Below are 7,513 nucleotides of genomic sequence, written 5' to 3'. Positions count from 1 at the left end.
ATTTGATCATTCAGCATAGGTGAAATAGGTGTAAGTCTTCCCACTTCTTCATTTCCAATTTATTTCTGTAGCTATGGAGAAGCCAGAATTTCAAGAGGAACATCATGTTTCTTCTGCTTCTTACTTATTTTTAATTGGAGGATGATTGCTTTACAATATTGTGTTGGTTTCTGTCATATAATAACCCAAGTCAGCCATAAATATAAATGTATCCCTTCCCTCTTGAGCCTCCCTCCCATCCGCCTCCCAATCCTACCCCTCTAGGCTGTCATAGAACACCAGGCTGAGCTCCCTGTGCTATACAGCAACTTCCCATTAGCTATTTCTTTTACACATGGTAATGCATTTGTGTCAGTGCACTCTCTCAATTCATCCCACCCTCTCTTTTCCCTGCTGTGCCGCAAGTCCATTATCTACATCTGTGTCTCTATTCCTGCCCTGCAAGTAGGTTCATCAGTATCATTATTTTCTAGATTTCATATTTATGTGTTATTATATGATATTTGTTTTTCTATTTCTGACTTACTTCACTGTGTATAACAGGTTCTAGGTTCATCCACCTCAGTTTAACTGACTCAAATTCATTTCTTTCTATGGCTGAGTAATATTCCACTGTATATATGTACCAAAACTTCTTTATTCATACATCTGTCAATGGACATCTATGTTGCTTCCATGCCCTGGCTATTGTAAATAGTGCTTTCTGCTTCTTATTTATTTGAGTATGTCTGCTGCAGTGGATTTTATGTCAAGGAAATAGCTTCTTAGTTGTTTTTCTGTAGGTGAGAGCAGAGTGTCACAAAAAGAAGCAATCTCTCCTTTTCACTCATTGTGTTAAAAAAAAAAAGTGGGCACATTTCTTCTGCCTTGAATTCTGGGATACCCCCTTGAAAACAGGTACATGAAATGATGCTTAACATTATCAACCATTACTTTGAAATGCAAATCAAATCAAATTTGCAAATGCAAATCAAAGCCATATTGAGACATCAACCTGCATCTATTGAGATGGTCATTATAAAAAAATCAAGAGGACTTCCCTGGTGGTCCAGTGATTAAGAAATCATTTGCCAATGTAGGGGGACATGGGTTCAGTCCCTGGTCTGGGAATATTCACATGTCTCAGAGCACCTAAGCCCATGTATCACAACTACTTAGCCTGTACACTGCAATTGCTGAAGCCCATGCACCCTAGAGAAGCCACTACAATGAGAAATCTGCACATCAGAACTAGAGAGTAGCCCCCACTTGCTGCAACTAGAGAAAGCCCATGTTCAGCAAGGAACAGCCAGCATAGTCATAAATAAATTTTTGAAAAGGGCCTAAAAATATCAAGAGATAATGAGTACTGTTGAAAATGTGGGGAAAAGGGGACCCTAGTGCCTTGCTGGTGGAAATGTAAATTGGAAGAACCACTATGGAAAACAGTATGAAGTTTCCTCAAAAAAATAAAAATAGAACTAGTGTATGATACAATAATCCTACCCTTGTGTATATATATGAATGAATGAAATCAGTATTTCAAAGAGGTTATCTGCACCCTCACATTCATTACAGCATTATTCATAAGAGACAAGACATAGAAATAATCTAAGTGTCTATAGACAGATGAATTGATTTTTTAAATTTGATATATATACAATGGAGCATTAAGTTCCATAAAAAGGAAGGAAGTCCTACTGAATAGAAGGGAAGGGAGTAGAACACAACCTGTAAAAGAATCTCATAACCATCCATAGGACATGACAAAGACTAGTTAGAACCAACTGTGTCCAAGATGGCAGAAGATTTGACTTCTAGTAGACCTTGAACCCGGAGAAGGCAATGGCAACCCACTCCAGTACTCTTGCCTGGAAAATCCCATGGATGGAGGAGACTAGTAGGCTGCAGTCCATGGAGTCGCTAAGAGTCAGACATGACTGAGTGACTTCACTTTCACTTTTCACTTGCATGAATTGGAAAAGGAAATGGCAACCCACTCCAGTGTTCTTGCCTGGAGAATCCCAGGGACGGGGGAGCCTGGTGGGCTGCCATCTATAGGGTCGCACAGGGTCAGACATGACTGAAGCAACTTAGCAGCAGCAGCAGGAGACCTTGAACCTCATTATGCGCTCATTGTAATACATTAACATACTAAAGGACACACCCATAAGCTCCATGACAGTTCTGAGACCAACCATAAAAGGCCAAAACGTGGGTGGTGGCCCAATTCCTGGAAATCCCCACTCCTTCCCTGAAATAGTTGGTCCTACTCATTAGCCTATGAAATTATCTAACCCCTGAAAACTAACCATGTCATATTTGGAGACTCTCTCCTCTTCTGAGATGGCCCAACCTCTGCCTGTGAAATGTGTTTCTCTCTAAATAAATCTACTTCTTATCAATAACCTTCTTTCTCACTGAATTCTTTCAGTGACAAGACATCAAAACCCTCAAATTCACCAGGAACATTACCATTTGTGACAACATGGATGGACCTTGAAGGCATTATGATAAGTGGAATAAGTCATACAGAGGAAGACAAATACTGTTTACTCTCACTTGTATGGGGAATTTTTTTTAGAAAAGTAAAACTCATAAAAACAGAGTGAATGAATGATGGTTGCGAGAGACTGGAAACTGGAAAAAAGGAGACATGTTGAATAAAAAGTACAAATTTTCATTTAAAATGAGTAAGTTTGGAGAATCTAATATTTAGTGTGATGACTATGACAATTCTGTGTTATATACTTGAAAGTTGTGAGGAGAGAAGATCATAAATACTCTCACCACAAAAAAATACAGTAATTATGTGAGGAGATAGATATTAACCAACTTTATCACAGTAATCATTTTGCAATACATATGGTATCAAATCATCACCTGTACACCTTAATCTTTCACAGTGTTATATGTCAGTTATATCTTAGCAAAGTTGGTAAAAAAAAAAAAAGTCTGTCTAGTATGTCCTATATCTGGGCTTCCTCAGGAATGATTTTGTCAATTCATTTTGTCCCTTTGAATAGGCCATGTTCTTCTGTTTCTCTGTGTGCTCTTTGATTTTTTAGTTGAAAGTTCAGTATTTAAAAATAAAATTTTCTCTCTTCCTTAGAGTTTTCATTATTATTGTTTAAGGTTGCAGTTGTCTGTTTTGAGAGTTTCAAACTATTTTGGTAAAGACTATTCATTGTTATATATGACCACTGTAGTCTTTGTTCTGTTAGCTCATGTTCCATTAATGTTTTGATGAGAATTTTTTTCTTAATATATATATTTTATTGAAGTATATTTAGCTTACAATGTTCCACATGCAAAGCAATGTGATGCAGTTATACACATAAACATATATTATTTTTCAGATTATTTTTCATTGTAGGTTATTATAAGATATTGGCTAAAGTTCCCAGTGCTATACAGTAAACCTTTGCTGCTTGTTGCATGTCTATTTCATTAAATTAGAAATCTAACATTCTATTCATACTAAGGGCTTCCCTGGTGGCTCAGATAGTAAAGAATCCACTTGAAATATGGGAGATCTGAGTTTGATCCCTGGGTTGGGAAGATCCCTTGGAGAAGGGAATGGCTACTCACTCCAGTGGAGAATTACATGGACAGAGGAGCCTGGCATGCTTTAGTCCATGGGGTTGCAGAGAGTTGGACACCACTGAGTGACTTTCACTATTCATACTAGGTCAAACAAATGGAATCAAAATGTCATAAATTTTTAGTTAGGCAAAAGTTTGTAAGTTTTCTAAAATGTATATATTATATAATTTATATGTATATATATGTATGCAAAACTTTTTCTACTATGCTTGGTAAAGGCTTGAGAAAGAACATCAAAGAAAAAAGAAGAGATGGAGAAATTGGAAAACATAAACTAAATGAAGTGGGAGCAGTGAATATGAAATGGAACAAGTGAAACAAACTAGATAAAATTAAAAGGTCATCAAACAGTAAAGTTGTTTTTAAACATGGTTGCTCATTAGAAGCATATCTGGAGTTTGGAGAAGAAAAGCAATACCTGGGCATTTGTATTTTTCAAAAAATTGCAAGATAATTCTGATATGCATCTGGATTTTAAAAAGGGATTACAGGTTTTTATATTAAATGGTACTATTAGTGATATAGAATTCTATTATTTTCTGTTGGTCAATCATGATACAATGGTATTGAGTAATAGTTCAGTTCAGTCACTCAGTCATGTCCACTTCTTTGTGACCCTATGGACAGCAGCATGCTAGGCTTCCAACTGTCCATCACCAATTCCCAGAGCTTGCTCAAATGCATGTCCATCAGTCAGTGATGCCATCCAACCATCTCATCCTCTGTCATCCCCTTCTCTTGCTGTCTTCAATCTTGCCCAGCATCAGAGTCTTTTCTAATGAGTCAATTCTTCACATCAGATGGGCAAAGTATTGGAGCTTCAGCTTCAGCATCAGTCCTTCTAATGAATGCTGCTGCTAAGTCACTTCAGTCGTGTCCAACTCTGTGCGACCCCATAGACAGCAGCCCACCAGGCTCCCCCGTCCCTTGGATTCTCCAGGCAAGAACACTGGAGTGGGTTGCCATTTCCTTCTCCAATGCATCAAAGTGAAAAGTGAAAGTGAAGTTGCTCAGTCATATCCGACTCTTGGCGACCCCATGGACTACAGCCTACCAGGCTCCTCCATCCATGGGATTTTCCAGGCAAGAGTACTGGAGTGGGGTGCCATTGCCTTCTCCGTATTCAGGACAAATTTCCTTTACAATTGACTGGTTTGATTTCCTTGCTGTCCAAGGGACTCTCAAGACTCTTCTCCAACACTACAGTACAAAAGCATCAATTCTTCAGTGCTCAGCTTTCTTTATGGTCCAACTCTCACATCCATACATGACTATTGGAAAAACCATAGCTTTGACTATATGGACCTTTTCCGGCAAAGTAATGTCTCTACTTTTTAATACACTGTCTCAGTTCAGTTCAGTTCAGTTCAGTCACTCAGTCGTGTCCGACTCTTTGCGACCCCATGAATCGCAGCACGCCAGGCCTCCCTGTCCATCACCAACTCCTGGAGTTCACTCAGACTCACATCCATCGAGTCAGTGATGCCATCCAGCCATCTCATCCTCTGTCGTCCCCTTCTCCTCCTGCCCCCAATCCCTCCCAGCATCAGAGTCTTTTTCAATGAGTCAACTCTTCACATGAGGTGGCCAAAGTACTGGAGTTTCAGCTTCAGCATCATTCCTTCCAAAGAAATCCCAGGGCTGATCTCCTTAAGGATGGACTGGTTGAAAAAAAAAAAAAAAAAAAGGATGGACTGGTTGGATCTCCTTGCAGTCCAAGGGACTCTCAAGAGTCTTCTCCAACACCACAGTTCAAAAGCATCAATTCTTCTAGGTTTGTCATAGCTTTTCTTCCAAAGAGCAAGCATCTTTTAATTTCATGGAGTAATAGTTACATAATCACAATAGTGAAAGATGTTTATAAGTTTTCACAATCAATAGCCAGATAGAAAAAAAAGATAATTGCAATTCCAAGCTATATTGGGAATATGATTAACCTAACAATATAAAATAATTGCATACAATTTGGAGGGTAAAAGAGTGATGTAGTAAGTGGACATACACGTGTTTTCATCCACCCAGCCAATTTATATCTTTTGGTTGGTGCATTTAATCCATTTACTTTTAAGGTAATTATTGACATGTATGATCCTATTACCATATTCTTAATTATTTGGGATTTATTTTGTGTAGGTCTTTTCCTTGTCTTGTGTTTCCTGCCTAGAGAAGTTCCTTTAGCATTTGTTGTAAAACTGGTTTGGTGGTGCTAAATTCTCTTAAATTTTACTTGTCTGGAAAGCTTTTGATTTCTCTATCAACTCAGAATAAGAGTTTTGCTGGTAAAGTATTCTTGGTTGTAGGTTCTTCCCTTTTATCACTTCAAATATATTATGCCATTCGGTTCTGGCTTGTAGAGTTTCTTTTGAGAAATCAGCTGATAACCTGATGGGAGTTACCTTTTATGTTATTACTTGTCTTTCCCTTGTTGCTTTTAATATCTTATCTTTGTCTTCAATTTTTGTCAGTTTGTTTACTGTATGTCTCATTGTGTTCCTCCTTGGGTTTATCCTGCCTGGGACTCTGTGCTTCCTAGACTTGGTTGACTATTTCCTTTCCCATGTTAGGGAACTTTTCAGCTATTAACTCTTCAAATATTTTCTAAGGTCATTTATCTATCTCTTCTCCTTCTAGGACCCCTATCATGTGAATATTGATGTATTTAATGTTGTCCCAGAGGTCTCTTAGGCTGTCTTTATTTTTTCATTCTTTTTTTCTATATTCTGTTGCACAGCATTTATCTCCACCATTCTGTCCTCCAGGTTATTTATCCGTTCTTCTGCCTCAGTTATTCTGCTATTGATTTCTTCTAGTGTATTATTCATCTCTGTTGTTTGTTCTTTAGTTCTTGTAGGACTTTGGGAAATATTTCTTGCATCTTCTCCATTGTTTCCTGAAGATCCGGGATCATTTTCACTACCATTTTTCTGAATTATTTTTCTGGAAGGTTGCCTGTATCCACTTCATTTAGTTGTTTTTCTGAGGTTTTATCTTGTCCCTTTATCTGGGACACAACCCTCTGTTTTTTCATTCTGATTAATGTTCGGTAGTGTGGTTTTCATTCTAGCCACTGCAAGTTGTTTTTCTTCTTGCTTCTTTTGTCTGCCCTCAGATTAAGAAGGCTAAAAGGCTTGTGCAAACTTCCTGATGGGAGGGACTGGCTGTGGGGAAAACTGTGTCTTGCTATGGTGGGCAGGGCCTTGCTCAGTAAAGCTTTAATTCAATTATCTGCTGATGGGTAAGGATGGGCTCCCTCCCTTGTTTGGCTTTAGGTGATCCAGCTCTTGGCTCTATGGTAGGTTTAATGGCAACCTCCAAGAGGGCTTATGCCAAGGAGGACCTTTCAGGACTGCTGCTGTCAGTGCCCCTGACCCTGTGGTGAGACCCTGCTGACCCACGCCTGCACAGGAGACACTCCAACACTAGCAGGTAGTTTTGGCTCAGTTTCCTGTGGAGTCACTGCTCCTTTCTTCTGGGTCTTTGTGCACACAAGATTTTGTTTCTGCTCTCCAAGACTGGGAGTCTATGTTTCCCCCAGGCCTGTGGAATGCCTATGATTAAATCCCTCTGGCCTTCAAGGTCAGATTCCCTGGGAATTCCAAGTCTTTTTGTCAGATCCCCAGGCTGGGAAGCCTGACATGGGGTTCAGAATGTTCACAACAGTAGGAGAACTTCTTTGGTATTATTGTTCTCCAGTTTGTGGATCACCCACCCATCAGGTATGGGATTTGATTTTATTGTGATTGTGCCCCTCCTACCATCTTGCTGTGGCTTCTTCTTTGCCTTTGGACACGTGGTATCCTTTTTTGGTCAGTTCCAGCATTCTCCTGTACATGGTTGTTCAACAGCTATTTGCAACTTTGGTGCCGTCACAGGAGGAGATGAGCACATGTCCTTCTAGTCCTCTGTCTTGAACTGGAAGCCAAAAAGC

The sequence above is a fragment of the Bos indicus x Bos taurus genome, chromosome X (assembly GCF_003369695.1).
Source record: "Bos indicus x Bos taurus breed Angus x Brahman F1 hybrid chromosome X, Bos_hybrid_MaternalHap_v2.0, whole genome shotgun sequence".
In the NCBI taxonomy this organism is placed as follows: domain Eukaryota; kingdom Metazoa; phylum Chordata; class Mammalia; order Artiodactyla; family Bovidae; genus Bos; species Bos indicus x Bos taurus.
The sequence above is the reverse complement of the archived record's forward strand: the minus strand, read 5'-3'. Positions refer to the sequence as shown.